Below are 21,524 nucleotides of genomic sequence, written 5' to 3' on the forward strand. Positions count from 1 at the left end.
TAGATATTACAGGATTTTTAGCAATTGGTGGAGGAGATTTTCCTTCACATATTGCCGAGCCGAGAATGAGCCTGGAGAAAAGGGAAAATGGAAACCAAGGAAAGGGAGGGAGGCCAAATGGCAGAAAATTTACTGGCCTGCAAACCCATCAACAGTGACAAGGCTAAGCGGGGGCAGGGGGAAACCTCTAGCTGGTCCAGCAGGGTTGGGCCCTAACCAACAGGAGTAGGAGTTGAATAGTAGAAAAGGAGGGAATCAGGAGGAGGAGACATGAATAACCAAAAGCAAAGGTGGGCAGTGAGCGAGGTAGAAGGCAATAGAGAAGGGGAAGGGGTTCGCAGCAAAAGGTAAATTATGCTACAACAGAAGGCATGCGATGGAATGTGCAGTTTTCAACAAAAGGTTAAATGCACAGGCTACTTAATTGTGCAACCATCTCACCATTCCGCCGAATAGTTGCGGCCATGGTTTATACTCTAGATGTCACTCCATCCTTACTGCAACCATTGTATGCTCTCGATTCCTAGATAGTGGTCACCTAGCTTTATCGTGTTATTCCTCTAACCTCTTATTGAAATTTTGTGATACTAAAAAGGGTGTGACTCGTTTCTCTTAGCTTGTTGTTTTGCACGATTCTTGTGGAATGTTCAGTTCCTGTTGCTAACAAGATAAGAATTTCATTGAATTGATAGTTGGTTGAGCTAAAACAACTGAACTTCTTAATACCTGGATTTATTAAAACCATCAGGAATGCCTATGCCCTAATTTATATGATGCTCCGTGTACTTCTAAACTTGTGTAATATCTGGACTTATTACAAACATATAGAATGCCTGAGACTTTAACAGTATTCTGGAAACGATTGTGAAAGTTGCAAGAGACTTCAAACCAGGGATGAGACTTAAACCTCATGGAATATTTGGTCTCTAATCACAATAGGTGTAGATGCATAATTGTAAGAGCATTACTTAAAGGGAATTAGAAAGTAATTTTTGGTCATTGTTGCAGAAGTGGGTGGAGACTTTTGCCTTTGAAATCCCTTAATGACTAGTGGGTGGAGATTGCGGACCTTTGGCTACTCTGGACTAGTCTCCTCAATAGGTACTCAAACTACAATAGACTATGGATTCCCTACATTGGGTGGAGCTATGGAAGAACCAAGCTACTGAGGCTGCAAACACGGGGTGGAGGTAAGCCTCTGGAATCCCAAAACTGGGTGAGGGTGTAAGTTCTCACCTTTGGATCCCCTCACTAGTTGTTGGGTGGAGGTGGATTACTTTTGGAGTCCCTAAATTGAGTGAGGCCGGAGATTCTCACCTCTGGAACCCCTCATTGGTTGGTGGGTGGAGGTGTTTGCCTATGGAGTCCCTCGACCAGCCTACAATAAAGTTGTTAGATCCCTATAATACTAATGATTGCCCCATTACTATTGTAGTTGTATCCCTTATTAATATTGTGGTGCCCCTATTGTCCCCCTATTATTATTACTATGCCCAATAGAATCCCTCTATTGCTATTTTTGTGCCTTTATATTATTATTGTTAGGTCGGCTGGGTTATATTGTGACTCCTTATACTCCTATATATAGAAAGGAGGTTTTGTCATTGGAATAATCAAAGAATCATTCATTTGTGTAATGTAAAGGAGGTTTCCCCATCGAAGAGGCTGAATTCTAAGGCGTTGATCTATCTTTTCTATCTTTTTGTGAGTTGGTTTCATAACATTTGGTATCAGAGCTTTGGATTCTAAGGTTTCACTACTCCAAATAGGTCATCGTGGCATTTTCGCTATAACTTTTTTCTGCGACATTTCAGAAGTGAAAAAAAAACCATTTGAGATGAAATCGCACTGAACCTCAAGTCCGAATTTCTGAGCTTTTCGCGCTATATTTGCGGAGATATGATATGAAAAAGTTGGTCTTTTTGTAGACTCCTGAATTACATTCCAAACAGGTGACCTGGGGAAAATCGTCATAACTTTCTCTCTAAGAATTGGATTGAAATTTCGTAAGAAGGTACAAAAAGAGGAAGGACTATAGTTTCTTGTATATATTTTTCAGAGCCAAAGGTCGAAACAGGGACATGTGGCACGTCGTACAAGTTCGCTCTACTGAACTAGTCTATAATCAGGTCATTGTGGGAGGTTTGGCATAACTCTTCCTTAGAGAATCCAATTTGGATTAGACTAGTGGCATTGGAAAGAGGACACAAAAGGCTACTGCAGGTCACAATTTCAGAATTGGATAATCCAAAATTACAGAGATACATCAGAAGCAATATCGAGTTCCTACAAAGTGAAAAAAAGGTGTGTAGATTTTTTTAAATTTTTGCTTAAGCTTGGGTTGAAAAATTATTTTGAAGGAATTTAAAGGGCATAGTAGAGAATTATTATTGGTAATTGATGCCCCGAGGAAAGAAAATGCAAACACCTAGTAAGCAACCTGAAATCTCTAGCATGACTCATGAAGAAGAGGAAGAAATGCTACATGATATATCCAAATTACAAGACCAAGTGCAACAAATGTCACTCTCACAAAAGCTAACAGAAGTGAAGATAAATGGCATGGAATCTAAGATAAAGGGCGTGGAAGGTAATATAAATGGCATGGAATCTAAGATGGACGATTTGAAGATAGATTTGAAGACAGATTTGACAAATTTTCTACAAGAAATACTTACTAATGGTGAAAGGGTAGTAAAGGAAACTCATGATGCGAACAAAAGAAATGTTAATCATGATTTCATAGACTCTAATGTTGGATCAAAGACCCACCATATTCCAAAAATCGATATGAGGAAGTTTGATGGCAAGGATCCCGCAACATGGATATTACAGATGGAGCAATTTTTCGATCTCAATAATGTGCAAAACACACAAAAGGTACGTATTGAAACTTTATATTTGGAACCAAATCAGTTTGTATGGTATCAATGGCTTTGACCTTGTAAACAAATTATCACTTGGGCAATTTTTACGGAAGAATTGACAGAACATTATGAGGATACAAAAAGCAACACTTTTTTTAGCCAATTGATAAGTCTCAAACAAAAGGGTTCAATAATGGAGCACATTGAGGAGTTCCAAAACTTGAACATAAGGGTAAAAAATATTCCAGAGGAGCATAGGATTGATGTGTTCATCGGGACTTTAAAGGATAATATCCAACATGATGTTTGCCTTTGGGAACCTGATTCATTAGAGAAGGCATTCAGGTTAGCAAGAAAAATGGAAAGTGAAATTATGGCAACCAGAAAGCATACCACTCACAACTATAAAGATGGAAGTGTTGTAGCCCCTAATCTTCCACAACCTATAAGGTTGACACCACAACAATTGGAAGAAAAAAGAGAAAAAGGGCTTTATTACAGTTGTGATAGCAAATACACCAGAGGTCATAAGTGTGCTGAAAAAAAATTATTCTACATAGATTATGAAGAGGAAGAAGAAAATGAGCAAAAAAGGTCAAAAGAAGAGGATATACTCCAGGAACAAAGCCTAGATAAAGAAGAAATGAATCCGACCATATCTTGTAATGCATTGGCTGGAATTACCACTCCTCAAACCATCAAGATAGAAGGACAAATCAAGAAGAAAAAGGTATAGTGTTGATTGATTCAGGAAGTACCCACAATTTTATTCATTGTAAGATAGCAAAAGAATTGAATTGCTTCCTATATCCAGCACCAGAGTGTCAAGTGATGGTTGCAAATGGAGGAACAATAAATTGCTCTAGAAAGTGCCATAATATCAAGCTATCCATGGGAGAATATGTATTGACTAGCCCAATTCTTTCCATTCCAATGGGAGGTGTTGATGTTGTACTAGGAGTCCAATGGCTACAATCCTTGGGTATAATAGCTTTTAATTTTCAAGAACTTTTCATGAAATTTTCTGTCGAAGAAAAAAAAGTTGAATTAAGGGGTATTGCAGGAAACCGGGAAAGATAATCAGCTCTAACGGTATGACAAAGCTTCTAAAAAAAGGAACAAAGAGGTGTAATTGCACAATTATGTTCGCTAGGTGTTTCCACATTGAAATCATCTATTTCTCCAGATCTCCAAAAAGTATTGGACAATCACTCCAAGGTATTTGAGACTCCCAAAGGTCTTCCACCTATTCATGATCATGATCATGCTATTCATCTGATTCCAGGAAGTGTTCCTCCAAACATCAGGCCGTACATATATCCCTATGCCCAAAATAGTGAAATTGAACATATGGTTGCAGAAATGCTAGAGGCTGGTATAATTCAACCTAGTCAAAGTTCTTTCTCTGCTCCCGTAGTATTGGTGCACAAGAATGATGGATCATGGCGCATGTGTCCGGATTATAGGGAGCTCAAAAAGCTCACTATTAAAGATAAGTTCCCCATTCCTGTCATTGATGAAATACTGGATGAATTGCATGGACCAATTTACTTCACCAAGTTGGATCTTCGTTCAGGATATCATCAAATCAGAATGAAGACTGAAGACATTCCGAAAACAGCATTTAGAACTCATGAGGGTCATTATGAATTTTTGGTCATGCCTTTTGGCCTTACTAATGCACCTTCTACATTTCAAGGTTTGATGAATTCCATTTTCAAACCATTCCTTAGAAAATTTGCATTAGTATTTTTTGATGATATACTAATCTACAGCAAGTCTTGGAAGGATCATGTTGAACATGTTGACAGGGTGCTACAACTATTGGAGGAGAAACAATTATATGCAAAAAGATCCACATGTTTCTTTGGAGTACAAGAGGTGGAATATCTGGGTCATATTGTATCTCATGAAGGAGTTAAGGTAGACCCTAGCAAAATTAAAGCCATTAAGGAATGGAAAATCCTCACATCCATAAAGCATCTGCGAGGATTTCTCGGGTTGACAGTGTATTATCGCAAGTTTGTTAAGAATTATGGGAGAATAGCAACACCTCTAACAACATTATTGAAGAAAGATGCATTTTCATGGACTCCAGAAGCAACAAAGGCTTTTGAACACTTAAAGAGGCAATGTGCCAAGCACCGGTCTTAGCTACACCAAACTTCACAAAAACCTTTATTGTGGAATGTGATGCTTTAGGAAATGGAATTGGTGTTGTATTAATGCAAGATGAAAGACCCATTGCTTTTGAAAGTCATCCAATCAAGGAAAAGTTTTTACAAAAAGCTATTTATGAGAAGGAAATGTTGGTAATACTACATGCACTTAAGAAATGGCGACCCTACCTAATGCGAAGACACTTCAAGGTAAAAAACGGATCATGATAGCCTCACATACTTTTTAGAACAAAGATTATCCTCTGAAGAGCAACAAAAGTGGGTCACAAAGATGTTGGGTTATGATTTTGAAATCATCTACAAAAAAGGGAAGCAAAATGTGGTGGCAGATGCACTCTCAAAAAAAGATGAGGATGTGGAAGCATTATTGTGCGTCGTTTCTATTATCCAACCAGATTGGATAAACAAAGCAAGGGAGGAATGGAAGAATGATGAAGAAGTGTGGGCACTTATTCGAAAGTTACAACAAGATTCCAGTACATCTGATACATTTCTCTGGCAAAATGATTCGTTATGGTACAAAAATCACTTATACCTCTGTAAGAATTCCCAACTCAAACAAAAGATTCTTATGGAATTGCACACTTCTCCCTTAGGAGGGCACTCGAGATTTTTAAAAACTTACCACAAGTTTAAGAAGGAATATTTTTTTGGGATGGCCTTAAATCGGATATTCAAAAGTTTGTGATGGAATGTTTGGTTTGCCAACAAAATAAAGTTGAAACAATTAAGACCCGGGTCTATTACAACCTTTATCCATTCCAAGCCAACATTGGGAGGAGGTTTCAATGGATTTTATCACAGGTTTACCCAGTCTGAGGGAAAGAGTGCCATCATGGTGGTAGTTGACAGACTTACAAAGTATGCACACTTTTGTGCATTATCACATCCATTTAAAGCCAGTACAATTTCTACTGCATTTATGGAAACAATTCAAAAGCTACATAGAAACCCAAAGATTATTGTAAATGACAAAGATCCCATTTTCATTGGAAATTTTTGGACATAGCTATTTTCTTGTCTCAGTACTCAATTAGCTCATAGCTCATCTTATCATACTCAATCTGATGGGAAAACTAAGATAGTAAACAAATGTTTGGAAGGATATCTTTGTTGCTTTGTATCTGATAAACAGACACAATGGGTCAAATGGTTGTCTATGGCTGAATGGTGGTATAACACTTCCTTCCATACAGCGACAAAAATGACCCCATTTATGGCACTTTATGGATATCAGCCACCATCCATCACATCATATTTAAGAGAACATTCTAAGGTCCAAGCAGTGGAACATCACATCGAGCATCAACAACAAGTCCTCCAACTCTTAAAGGATAACCTCGTGTTGGCACAGAATAGAATGAAACAACAGGCAAATCAACATCGCAATGAAAGAAGTTTTGATATAGGTGACTGGGTATTCCTACGGCTACAACAATATAAACAAATGTCCCTCAAGCAAGCTAATAAGGATAATAAATTATCACCAAAGTATTATGGTCTATACAAGGTGTTGCAAAAGATTGGTACTATGGCATACAAATTGGAGCTTCCTGCAGCTTCTCGAGTGCACCCAATTTTCCATGTTTCATGTTTAAAGAAGGTTATAGGCGACAAGCTCCCAGTTCAAACAATATTGCCAGAACTTGACGAGGAAGGAAAAATTATATTGGAACCGGAAGTAGTCATAGAAACAAGAACTTGACAGCTACGAAATCGATCAATTTCGGAGTATCTCATCAAGTGGAAGAACTTATCCACTGAAGATTCCACATGGGAGGATGAGAATTTTATACTGAAGCATCCAGAACTACTCAAGCATTGAGGACAACACTTTTTAAAGGAGAGGGGCATGTTAGATCCCTATAATACTAGTGATTCCCCATTACTATTGTAGTTGTATCCCTTATTAATATTGTGGTGCCCCTATTGTCCCCATATTGTTATTATTGTGCCCCATAGAATCCCTCTATTGTTATTTTTGTGTCTTTATATTATTATTGTTAGGTCGGTTGGGTTATATTGTGACTCCTTAAACTCCTATATATAGAAAGGATGTTTTGTCATTTCAATCATCAAATAATCATTCATTTATGTAATGTAAAGGAGGTTGCCCCCTCGAAGAGGCTGAATTCTAAGGCGTTGATCTATCTTTTATATCTTTTTGTGAGCTAGTTTCATAACAAGAGTACCTTTTTCCAGAAGGGGGAGGTCGAATTAGACCTCTGAAACCCCTTGAGGTTTGGACATGGGGACAAGTTTCACATGCTAGGGGGTGGCAACTGCATTATTAACAGTTTGTCAATGGTTGGGAGGAAAATCATGAACCTGATCCCAATGCCCAATCCAAGTCACACCTTGCTGAGTGTTTTTATTAATTAGGTTGCCCCAAGTGCTCCTATGTTGTTCCTAATATACCTAATTGTTCCAGGACACAAGATTACATTGTTGTATAGGCACTCCTGTTAATCAAAAATGTCTGATCAAACCAAATGTGGTATGTTATAAATGTTGGATGGCATACATGCCTTAACAAACAACAGACATGCCTCCTTAAGACTGGATCTCCAGGTGTCTAGCACTTTGAAAGACCTCACAATGTCAGGGTGAAGCTTCCCTAGTTGCTTCAAACATAACTTATTGCTTCCAAGCCATCTAAATTGACATTGCTTGCTTTATGCACAAATTGATATATACTAATTAGTAACAATTGTGGTCTGTTATAGTCCAGTTCCTGGTATTTCCATGTATTAGCTATGTTTTCATATGATATGTCTGCAACTTAGCATAAATTTAAAATTTGTTTCTGGAGGTTCCTTGCATTACCAAGCCTCCCTTGTGCAACTACATTTGTGGGTCTACATATGAATAAAGAAGCTAGTTCCGAGTAGGGGGTGGATGGTAACTATACCTAACCTTCTTACAAGGATAACAAAGACATTGCACAATTCCTGTCATTATCAAATTGGATGGCCTTGTCCTAGGTATGAGGGCCCAAAATTCTAACAGATGTTGTCCCTCTATAATACTTGGGGCCAGTTGTTTGTCACGGAATACTGTTGCAAACTAATAGTATAATACACCATATGTTGACATCGCATGACTTGGGCATTATAGTTACTTTAACCTTGGACAGGACACAATGTTTAAGGCTGGTTGGGTATGATGTCATATGGGGGTTGAATTGTTGTTACATAGATTGTGTAAGACCTTTAAGAACCAACCCTTCTATCTTAGATCTGGACCAGCTTTCCACCACTCTTAGCATGTACACAATAACATTCAATGTAGAACTAATTGATGGAATTCCAACTTCACTTTCAAACTGAATACACTTGCCAATACCTAATGGATATTGTTGTTATTTCCACCTATCGATGTTGAGCAATAAACAAATATTAACTTAAATAAAGAGGGAGCTTTGAATGAATAGTTCCTGATGCACAACACTTGCTACCATTTTTGCAAGTGGGATTGGGACAGAATACCAAGTATGCTTAACTATGGAAAAAAAACTGCATGGTTAAGTGTGACTTGAGCTAAGAAGCCTTGAAAGGGTAGCGTGACCCTGCTGTGAAATCCTGGTTACTAGGTATAAGTCTCATAGGTGACAATTGATACCATGTGATTTTATTTCACGATATACAATGCCACTTCTTCACCTTTCACCTCATGCAATGAGCACATAAGTAGTTGGTCTCCTGTGAAATCCTGGTTACTAGGTATAAGTCTCATAGGTGACAATTGATACCATGTGATTTTATTTCACTATATACAATGCCACTTCTTCACCTCTCACCTCATGCCATGAGCACATAAGTAGTTGGTCATTATGACCTGTTATCACAATAAACTTTTCGCATTTTAAAATCTTTTTTGGAAAATGCTGACAGTTATAGTGTGAGTTTTTCAAATTGTAATAAACAGGGAAAATTTCTTGATAGCAGGTTTGTCAACATTTTTTGGAAATCTGAGTAAATAAGCAGAGAAGTTTGCAGTCATTTTCCAAGCATCAGAAGGACTCAAAGCCTACATCAGACCCTCTCCATTGGAAAGTGCCCTGAACAAGTTTTCCAATGATATGTGGAAGTCCAAAAATGGATTTCTAGATCAAAAATATGGCTTGTTAAAGTTTAAGGGTTTGAAGTCTTTGAAAGGACGCAAGGAGCATATCAGCGATCGACGATCGGCAGTCCGAGGCACATTGGTGATCGGTGATCGGAGGTTCGAGAGATATCGCAATTGCATGTCGGCAGGTCTTGCACATCAATAATCGCAACAACGGAGGACTATGCCAATCGGCGAGGTCCAGGGCATATCGTATATTGGCAATCGGCGACTCAAAGAATGTGACCACATTTAAAAAGTGCGATATGCAAAGTTGCGATATAAAAAAGCGTCGAGTGTTAAACTGCCGAGAAAAGCATCAATAGTGTTAAACCACTATATTACAGGGCATAAAAGCTCTGATAGTATAACACGGAAGTGTTAAGAGATGAATGGGTTGGTAGCTGCAAGGAGCAAAGAATAAAGGGCCGAGGAATATTGGTGAAACAATAAAGCAGAGACTTCCCCGATAAGGCAATATAGAGAATTGAAGGCGTATGAGTCAGCAGCTATTGAATCGTAGGAAAAGAGGAATGGTAGTTTGGAATGGACAGTCAACAAGCTTGTGCGAAAACAACTACAGCCACTCCAGATTTAAAAGGCAAAGGATCAACATTAATAAACAAATTTCCAGATTTGAAGGCTAAAGATTTTCTACCAGAGTTGAAGAAGAACGAAGAAGCAGTTTTGATGGATTTTGCAGAGGGACCTATTATGTTAGCAGAAAAGCTAAAACTACAGTTTTGGGACCTGTTCTACTTTCAAGGGAGGCAGTTGACAGATATTTCTTTCGCCTGAATGTGAGCATATTTTCCTATAGTTATTTTAGAACATACAGGATATTTTTAAGTTTATCTTTTGCATACATGAATTTGAAAGATATTTAAAATATCTTTGTTTCTCTAATTATGTGAGGACTATTATTTTGTAAAATTGTTGTGTAAAGCACTATATAAACAGTTTATGAATATTGGCTTTTATTTGAGAAACACCTGTAGTCCAAATATATTTGAGCAATCTTGAATGTATTCACAGTATTTAATGAGAAGTTAGTAGGAAATTCATGTGTTGCTTCTCCCTATCAGTGTTTTCTCTGTGATATAATTGTCTTCTTCCATGTCTGAGAATGTTAGTTTATGAGATTGGATTTCATTGATGCTCCTCTCTTAAATTATCAATCATTAATATTTGTTATTCTGGTCATTTATAAACTCTGTTTTCTTTCAGTCCTCCTTTCTTCCAAATCTCCCAAACAGTCAAAGGACTTGTAACTTTCATGGTTTGTACAACCTGCTCATTGGAGCTATGATCTCATTTGTTTAATAGCTAGACTCCATGCCCAATGGTTTTGAAGATCATCCAACCAATTTATCCATAGATCTAAATCTGGCCACCTAAACTCAATTGCACAAAACCTTCTACTACAGTGACCATAGGGTAGTTGAATTTTACAGAGAGATCCCTCTCCGGGTTGAAAGGCCAGCTTCAACCTAAAGGAGGTTTGAGGTTACCTTAGTTATTTCCTTCCACAGCCAGGGGAATTTCTGAGTGATATCATGACCAATGCTCATGAGAGATGAGTCACATTCAATACCTTTATATTCTAGACAATTCCCTTGTTGCAATGAGCAAGAAATTGATCATTATGGCTAATTTTCGTGGGGAATGGATCAAGAAACACTTTCCCTGATACAATGTGTACATGAGGAATTGGTCGTTACGAGTTATGATTAATGCTCATGGGTCCTTGTAATGCTAATCTGAACACATTAAGCTTAATAGTAGTATTATGTGCATTGTATGTCTAGAATGGACATATGAGAGGCTTAGTTGGGTAGAAATCAAATAATGTAACATGTATTGCACCACCGATCCTAGCCTCCAGTTAAGTTCTACTTATCTATGCCCTCAGTTACATTTAAATGTTTATATTTGCCTATCTGTGGGATGCATTATGTTTACACAATCATAATCAGTGAATCTGAAGTACATATGGACTGCCTACGACTCTTGTTTGGTTATATGAATTTCAGACCTTGTTACAGTCCTAGTCCAATTATGAAGGTTGTAACTACATCTTGAAATGAAACTGATATATGTGTGAGTTGTTTGCAACCCCTTGGGTGCATGAGATTCTAGATTTTGGATACGGTTAAAGGTAAAATTAGCCTAGCAAATTAATTATGACGGGAGGAATTTGCACGGGGTGCATTGGAGCCCAAAGGAGACGATTGGATATTACATTCAACAGTGTAAAGACCACAAAAATCTTGTGAAGTCCAAAATCTGGTGCACTAATATTGTGTATGTAGTTTCTAAGAACGAGGTAAGGCAGTTGACTAATGATGTCTACATCAATCCAGAGCTTATATCAGTAATTTATTTAAAGTAAAATCTGAAGCATACTCTCTTTAGATAAAGGAAGTGGGTTGATCATTAGTCAAGACACAATGTGGATGTTAGAAACTTACAAACAAACTAACTCCACTACCGCCCTAACTGAGTTTCTAAAGCCAAGTTGCCACAAAAAGGATTATGCTCTTAGCAAATAGAGCCATCACCACAAAATGGGGGCAGTCTCGATGAGATCTTATAAAACGAAATGCAGGTATAATGACTAGAACCTTCTCATATCAAAACAATCTCCCCTTATCAACATGGTCTATCAGTACCATGAAATTGACCCATTAGCTTGGTCTCCACAGACCTAAAATGGGTAACGTACCTAGTCCCTCAAGGAATGGTGATACCAGATGAGCACCCCAAGTATAGAAAGGCACCTACCCGAAGGAGGGAATTAAGCCATTTAATACACTCAGAAAATAAAAATAAAATATATATATACCAAAAAAATTAGAACGAAAAAACGAAAAATTTTCAAGGAGGCATGTTACACCTCAAGGATGTATGTTACAAGTGGTATCAGAGCTCCCAGGTATGTTACATGGTACATATCAAGGGGGTATGTTACAAGTGGTACCAGAGCTCCCTAGTTCAACACTTGGATCTAATGGGCTCTATTGCGAAAGGAATGACAACTAAAAGTGTAACCCTAGAATCAAGAGAATGGCCATCTTTGACCAACTCTGAGAGATGGAGAAACATGGAATACAATTAGGTGAATAATCATTGTGGTCTGAGTCACCAATGATAAATTACAAATTACAAACTGAATAAAGAGATGTAAAGGAGGTTTAGGGATTTATCCAAGTTGCAGTCACTACGTATGGCATCCTTAGCCCTACATTGACATGTATAATGAATTTCATGTTTGTTCTATTGGAGTTGAATTGATGCTAATGAGGTATGAGGGATGATATGTGATGGGGTTGCTCCTACAGTTGAGACATGGCTGTCAATATTATGCTTTTGTAAAGCCTAGATGATGTCATGTAAAATGATGTGTGTGTGACAAAATCCATGTGAGGAACTAGTCACAAAACTAATATTCAGCCCTGCATGTGAAACACTGCCAAGATTTGCTGGTTTGGCTTCTTTATGCATTTTTGTTAAAGAGAGAAATAATTCTCAAGGGCAGTGATATAAGCTGAGAAATAACTTTTGTAGGAAAGGTGTGGAACCAAAAAGATAGTACTACGGGTAGAACTCTAAGAACACCCAAACACATATGTCCATATGACTGGGTGTGTTTATGTATCATCAATAAAAAAGGACTGCAATCAGAAAGTGATAACTCAGGAAGGCCGGACCTGGCACTTCTACGCTGACCTTAGATGTCTAATCCAAATACTAAGTTGACCTTACAAAAACTCATATTTAAATAAGAATGGATGGTGGCCTGACTTGTGTTAAAGGTGCTGAAATCGACTTGTAGTTGGGCTTGCACTAGATAGGGGTGTTGGAAAGCATGGAGTTAATCTATATTGAGGACTAAAGCTGACCCTTGTTGAGATAGTTCACTTAATTTGCAAGGGACATATTGTCATTGCTGAGTTTTCTTGTTGCATGTGGGGTGACATTATCATTTGAAAGGCATAAGCAACCACTTGGAGCCCTCGCATCCATTGTTAAAGGGAAAATTTGCAGTTCTATTGGCATGATTGCAAAGGATGTGGATTTTGGGAACTCAGCACTGACTTGGATTCCATATTGTCACCATTGAAAAAAGCCACCATTCATTGAAGGAGCTTTGGAGGTTGGATGCTATGAGTGGAAAACCCTTTTTGTATGGATGATGTGTTTCAACTTTGAAGGCCTTTTCCCCTAGATTATTGTACATGTGGCTTAAGACCTACATCGTAAATTTTTAGAAGACACCTATCAGTCCTTATTGGAAACCCTACAAGAGGAGGGCCTTCTTGGTCTTGTTGAAGATAAGAAGGGTATTGATCAGTGTGGAAAAAGTCTGCAAAAAATTCTGATTTAATCCTAAAAATGCGATTTTTTAAACTAAATGATTTAATCCCTCGACTTTTTGGCGACTTTTTCATAAAGGAAAAAATCGCAATTTAATTGTTATACTCTCGATTTAATTAGGAGTCGACCCAAAAAGTCGGCCTCCCTCCTAGGCTACGGATAAAGAGGCCGCAAAGGCGACAATGATATAATTTTCTACTTTTTAATCTTAAGGCAGAGAGTGGAATCTTTCAAACATAGCCCTAGAATTTTGGTGATAACGTGGTGCTGTGCAATTTGTTTTGTTGTTGAATCTTAATTTCGAGCATTATAGTTGGTTGGTGTTACTGAGAAAATTAATTGCTTGGTTGCTATATTCTGTTGAATGTTGAAACATATACGACTATTATTGGTTTGCTCTTGCTGGATGTTATGTCTGCAAAACAATAGGGATCTATATGAGATGTGCAAAAAAATACAGAGAAGAGACATTAGCCAAAGGCTAAGCTGTCAAAAGGCTGCTATAAGAAACTAGGAAAACTATGAAAAAGAAGTGCATACCTACCTCGACGAGCATGATTGTGAGACATAAGAGCAAGAGGACAAGGAGTATCCAGACTAGCAAGCAAGGAAGTGTAAATAGCTGAAGAACATTCCCAAGAATCAACACTGTTATGATCATATTTTTTGTGGATAATGGAAAAACATTGGTGATAGAATGCACTTAGAATGCAGACTGCAAGAGTGTAACATCCTTTTAGTGATTGAATTCACATGTAAAGAATGACATTGTAGCAAAACACTGAAAAAACCTCTAAACTATGACTTCAACTCTATATGTTAAAAAAAATAAAAAATAAAAAATGAATAATTTTGTGTTTTTTTAATTTTGCAGAATTTTTGTCGACTTTTTCAAAAAACTCCCAACTTTAACAAACTTTTCAACTTTTGGACCCTTGCCGAATTAATCCTGACTTTGACTTTTTCCACATTGGTATTGATGAAGAAGAAAGTACCACAGACCTGCAACAAGAGCAACCTCCTCATTTGCCTCAAAAATCTTGTTATAATAAAAACGGAGCATTAATGGGAAGTCCTGGCCTTTCCCTTGAAGATAATGATCTAGAAGTCAAGTTGGATCATAATCTTGATCAAGTGTTTGTTAAGAAGGAAAATGGAAATACTGTTGAAGGTAAAATTTCAGAGCAAAGGGATAGATTTGACAGTTTTCATACCAGTCCTTTAAGGAGTGAAGATGTATTTCCAAATAGGATTTGTGACCAAAATTTGAAGAGGGCAGTATCATTGATGAAGCACTATTTAGGAAGGGGACTAAAATATGGATAAATAAGTTGAAGAATGAAAAACCTTTATGCAGTTGAATCCAAAATCATATGTTGTGAGCTTTGAGGGGAGCCCTACCTGTGACAATGATGATCACAAAGGTGAAAGAGACAGAATTGTTATTGTTCATGATGACAAGAATACCATTGCTTTGGCGATGGAAGGGCATCATTTTGATGACAGTTTTGCTGCTCGTTTTGTTTAATAAAATAATGCAAATATAAACTACTGTGCACGAAACCAATAACTGAAAAGGCAAACAAATGTTGTCATCCTCATTGGATTTTATTTACAACATGGAGATATCATTGGATTTTATTTACAACATGGAGATAACATTGCTTCCCCGGTTGAGGGACACACTTGTATTGCAAACATAGAGAAGGTACCAAAAAAATACAACAACCCTGATTTCCACCTTGATCTGGATTTATGCTCTAGAAGATCTTATATAATGTACTTTGATGGGCCACCAAAATTTGATGATGAAGAACCGCACTATGATGAAAGTTGAGAACAGGTATTCAAGGACGAATGGGAAGGACATGTTCCAGATCTAAAAAGGGATGAAGAGTTTCAAGGCTTTATAGATATCATGCCAAATTCTGTTGATGCTAAAAACAAGCTAGAATGTGAAAAGCTTCTTAGCCTTGATGACTCTACAGTAGGTTTAATCACTGTGAACAGATATGTAATGAATTTTCAAAGAATTGGCATGGCAAATACGATACAAACCTAGAATGCAATATATGTAATGAATTTTCAAAGAATTGGCATGGAAAATACGATACAAACCTAGAATGCAATATATGTAATGAATTTTTAAGGAATTGGCATGGAAAATACGATACAAACCTAGAATGCAATATATGTAATGAATTTTTAAAGAATTGGCATGGAAAATACGATACAAACCTAGAATGCAATAATGAAAAAGAGTGCAAGGTCTCTTGGCAAGATGATGGGCAACAATTCCCACATATATGATGGGAATAAAGCAGTGTTATCAGAACCGGACCGGGCTACACTGTCTGGATCTTTTACTGCAGCAGAGATATTGAGATTGGATCTCTTACCGCCAAACTCACTTTGCTGGACAAATTCAATAGGGCACTTCTCACAGGCAAACCACTAACCCAGGCCCGGAAAACAAACCGTTGGGTCATCTGAACACTATCCTGTGGCTGGAAAACAAACAACTAGGTCATCTGGTCATCTGTTCTATGTACAAGTTGGGTCTCTATTTCTAGATGGAATGTAGTTATGGAAGTGCACTGAAAAGATTTTGAAATTAGAGTAAAGAGAATATTTCAGAATTTAGGTCTTAAATATCTAAATTGAAGTCGAATTTCCTATAAAACTCTAAACACAAAGAAGTTTGTTTTTCATTCAATCTAACTTCCTTATAGTAGAAGACCAAAAAGGAAATCAGTATGTATATACCTTGCTGCCGAACGTATGGAAAGTCCTTGCTGCTGCAGCCCTGAAATTCATTGGATGATAGCTCCCGGGGCGGTAGAGTTGTCAGTTCCTTCCTGTTTATAAAAATTTAAACCATCAAAAAATATTACAAAAAGGGGATGAATTAAAAATAATGGAAGACATGACTCCTTTTGGTGTTTCACACTCACTCTGTGAAGAGGCATCATTTAACCATCAACAGTCACTCCATATTCTCCTCTGCCACAGTCTGCTCTCTCTCTCAGACTCACAGACATGAACATCACAATCACATTCACAAACACATCACATTGACACACTGCGCTACACAAACACATCACATTAACAAACACAAATACATCACAGAGCGCGCTCCACAAACACATCACAATGACAGAGTAGAGAAAGAGAGAGCTTCTCTGGTAGCATTCTCTGCTAGAATCTAATAGTTGAACTTCTGAATACTCTTAACTGTGTTAAGCTCTGCCACCCCAAATCGTCTTAGCATACTCTTAATTGTGTTAAGCTCTGCCACCCCAAATCGTCTTAGCATACTCTTAATTGTGTTAAGCTCTGCCATCCCCAAATCATCCTCGTACTGCAATTCCAAACAAGTGGAAAACTTCAACCTAACATACATGATGGGTACCATTTATAACAACAATGTGGTTATAAATACATCTGGAGCTGCAAGTTGTGATGGGGAAGCCGTGATTCTGAGTATCTGATTTGCCTAGTTAAACATCTGTTCTGACCGAGGTTCTATTCCCGCGCGTGTCTCTGCAACATCCCTTGCATTTTATAACTGGAAAACAAAAGCGCCACTTGTCACAAATGTGCCAGATTACACTGTTAGAAAATTCAAATTTAATTCCATACGTTTCAGTAATCATTTATAAATCTGTTAAGTAAGGATTAATATTATAATCTCATCTTTAAAGTAAAGATTAATCTAATTTAAGAAATAATATTTTAATCTAATTTTCAAAGTAAAAATTAATCTAATTTTTAAGAAAAAAGTAATATTTTGATTTGATCTTTTAAGTAAAGATGAGTATTTTAATCTGATCTTTTAAGTAAAGATGAATATTTTAATTTGATCTTTTAAGCAAAGATTAATATTTCAATCTAATTTTCTAAGTAATATTAATATTTTGAGTTTATGGTATCATTGTTTTGATAGAGAAATATAGACATTGGTAGGATTTATAATGGCTAAAAGTCACTTTTAAGGCAAGTGTGTGATAACAAGTGCATATAATGGATGTGAGGATTGTAGTTGTTTTAGTATGTAATGAATTGATAATAGCATTTTGTATAATGTATTAATGAATATAATGATATGTTATTGTGTGTAATGAATTCACAATGGGGTGATGGCTAGGGTTTGAAGCAGAGATTTTCTTCAAACAGTACATTTTTTCCTTGAAGCAGTTAGGCGATGTGGGTCTACCAGCGATTGATCTAATAGTGTTCATAAAGGACTTATCATGGATGAGGAAGAAGAGGTTGACTATGATACAGTATCATTGAAGGCAGGCATATTTTCGGCAATATTCTTGCACTCATAGATTCTAAGGCTAGTAGGGATCAAACTCATGAGGGATTGTATTGGCACTTTGTATCTTCTAAAGACGTTGCCACGGTGGAGGCATGGTCCATGGGTTTGCGGTCAGTCGAGTTAGTTTCCCTTTTATCACGGCCTTTGGAAGTCGTTTTTGGTCCTCCACCTTGTTAGGTAAGTGATGGAGGTTTTCCAGATAGTCTTTGGGGGTTTTCCCCTATTGTTTCACCGCTTTCTGTTGACTTGCAAACTTCTCTAGGGTCGAGTCAACTTGATTTACCCAAGGTAAATGTCCCTTTCCTACATAACGGCCAAGGTTTAACTAGAGTTGGGTCTTCAGGTTTATTGGAGAATTTTTTCTACCCTCACATTTTGTGCCTTATCAAATTGGTTCTAGTCAGGTGGAGTCTGGTGGTTTTCAATAGGTTTTAAGTCCCTTTCCTAACCCTCTCCCAAAATGCTACCAGTATCAAAGCACAAGAAGTTGGAGGTTCAAGAGTCGGAGGCCAAGGACAGGAAGAACCAATTGTTGAGGATTCAAACACCCCACAGACTGGGGATCCAAATTGGGGGGCATGAAAAAAGAAGGATAGGGTTATAAAAAGGAAAGAACCCTATGCAAAGTTAAAGTTGGGTTTAGGGGTGGATGTGAGGATGCACCAGGTAGCGACAATGGCGTACAGGACTCTCGTTAGAAGGACACGAGGTAGGAAATTCAACATAAAGACATTGGAGGACTCGATGGCTATGGAAGTAAGTCCCCTAGTTTCAAATTCACTTAACATTTTCCTTCTTTCAAAGGGTTGGATCCAAAATGATTTTCACTCCCATGAGGAAGCTCTCACAATCTCACAGCGTGTCTGGAATATAAACTTCACACAAGTTATTTTTATGTTTTGGTCCCCTCTTTTCGATGTGAATTAGGAACAGCAAGATGTGGTCCCTATATGGGTTCGTCTACTTTGTTTTCCCCCAAACTTGTGGAAGCCAGAGATTTTCCAGGATGTGGGCAACAATCTGGGCTCATATTTGGATGCAGATTTTTCTTATTTGCAAATTGTTATAGCGGCTACAACCACCCTCCAAAATTTTGCCTTAACTTCGTTTTGGAGCCTCCCTTCCAACTTTTCACAGCAGCTTTCCTTGCTTCGTCAATTCTCAAGCTTCAGTGTTTTGCTTGCACAAAGGCAGCCTATCGATCACACCTCGATGCATTCCCCTCATAGGTTGATCACACGGACTTGGTCCAGCTACAGGCTAAGCAACTCCCCCAAGAAATTGCACAATTCTGGAGGGAAACCAACCTTCCCTCCAGAAATTGTGCAATCTTGACTGGCAACCTGCTGGGCTCTAGAATTGTGCAATTCTCACAGTCAACACTCACAGTGAAAATTGCACAATTTTCCCCAGCAGGACTGCTCAGCCCAAAATTTGCGCAAATCTGGGCAGCAGTCAGCTGCTCTTCCCAGAAATTGCACAAATCTCTTGGGCAGTTAGCCTAGCTCCTAGCCAGAAATGCGCATTTCCTTCAAGCAGTTGAACAACCTCTTGCATGTGCAGCTGAGTTGACTAGTTCCCTCCGGGACAGAGCAAAACAAACATGCATGCATGGGACGCTTCTCCCAAAGCAGCATGCAAAGGCATCCCTTGTTTCAGGGGTCTATGTTTAGCAGTTGGAGGTTACATGCAAGGATCATTTCATAAACCTCCCACCAAGTGTCACCTTCCCTAGATTTGTGGCATGCATGTCACAACATTGATGTTATCAAAACTCATCAATCGGATGTTGCAGAGCTCATTCCTCACATCAACCTTGCAACTCTGACATCCCACATCACATCTAGGAGCAGTCGGCACATTCAGCTCAGCTGTTTTGGGGTAAGCCAGCTTACCATGCCTTATGTTGCATTTCTATCGATTTTTGTGTTTTCGCTTGAGTGAGTACTATTTGCTTGATTTCAGTGAGCGCTTGTTGTCATTTACTTGTATACTAGGTTGTCCTAGCATAGTTTCAATTTTCGTTGCTGTCTCACTGTTGTTGCATGCATGAAATTGTTTTGCATGAACATCGTCGATTTGGCAATTCACCTCACCCACATGCATGTTGTTCCATTTTCTGAATCTGCCATTCGTCGTTTGCATGCATGATCATTCACTTATGCTTACACTCGGTATCATCATGCATTCGCACTCACATTCACTTTCAGTTGCCCGTCGGTGAGTCCGGCCAACCTTGGCCCAGACTCTGCCTCACTAGACAACATTGCACAATCCTGAGAGGGAAGGCTTTGCCTTCCTCTCCAAAAATTCACATTTCTGCCTAGGCACTATCCTCTAGGATTGTTTTGCGCATTTCTGAGGGATAGTGACTGCTAGCCCAGAAAATTACGCAATGCAGTCACTGAGCTTGCAGCCACTGCCAGCGGAGATTGTGCATTGCGCAATTTCAGGAGCCAGCAGCCAGATTGGACTGTGCATTGCATAGTTCTGTTGAGATTGCAACAAGATGATGGAGCTTAGCGAAAAGAGTCGCCTTCACTAAGTGGGCCCGCAGGCTATTTTTGGCGCAAGTCTATTTTTAGACTATGCCTATTTTTAGACATATGGATCATGTCTATGAATTACAGTTTTGTTGTTTATGGATGATTGATCAAGCTGGGAAAAATAGATGGACTTCTATTTTTTATCATTGTAAAAGTCTATTTTTAGACTGGATGTCAAAAATAGAAAAGTCAAAATATTATTAGCTCATAATAATATTTGGACTATAAACTTGATCTTATCCTCTTGGAGCACTTCAGTTTGAGCTACGGATGTGGCCCATGCAGCTGTAAGAAGGAAATACACTTTTCTTATGAGTCAGTTGAGTTGTTGCATGCATGACTTCAGTTAGAACTCAAGTGAGTTGAGTTTAGTGGACTGGAGGTACAGTTGATGGAGTTGTGTTCAGTTTAGCTTTGTTAAACTGGTTGTATTTAGTCTAACTGGCAAATAGACTAAAGATGAGTTGGGTGAATTAGTTATTAATTAATTCACAAGTTATTAACTCATAATACAACTAATGAATACATCAGTTAACTCAGTTGCATGTCAGTGCATGTTCAGTTCAGCAGGGACAGGTGTTAGAGAATCAGATTGCTATCAGTTGTGACCATAGTTGTGCATCAGATCTTGCATGATCAAGGGATTGAGCATGCCAATGAGTTTGCTCACATATTTCCCCAGTATTGTAGCGTGTGCTCACGTCCAACATTGTGGGTGTGACTATTTGCAGGTGAAATACGAGTTTGGGAAGCCATTCTCATCAGTTCTTGAGCAGGTATTGAGCAGCAGAGGCAGGCAAGCAGTGGGATAGATTTGGAGATCAAATCTGAGCTGTATTGTGTGTAACAGAAGGGCATGGTACTGGATTGCTTGTGATAAGCATTGTACTTTGTAATGTTACATGGTCTCAATCATTAATATACAGATAGTTGGGGTTTTTAGCGAGATGCTTTCCCCGGGTTACATACTGTGTTAATGTGTGAATGCTCTTGATGTTTTTATTGATGCTGCTATATTGATGATCAACATAGAGGAGCTTATGTATTGTGTATGTATTCCGCAATAGTACATGATCGGGATAATCTCTGTTGAATATGTGTTAAATTATTCAAAATTTCTACA

This window comes from Pinus tabuliformis, chromosome 1_1, assembly GCF_031772625.1.
Source record: "Pinus tabuliformis cultivar Carrire ecotype Pingquan chromosome 1_1, CPIR1, whole genome shotgun sequence".
Classification (NCBI taxonomy): domain Eukaryota; kingdom Viridiplantae; phylum Streptophyta; class Pinopsida; order Pinales; family Pinaceae; genus Pinus; species Pinus tabuliformis.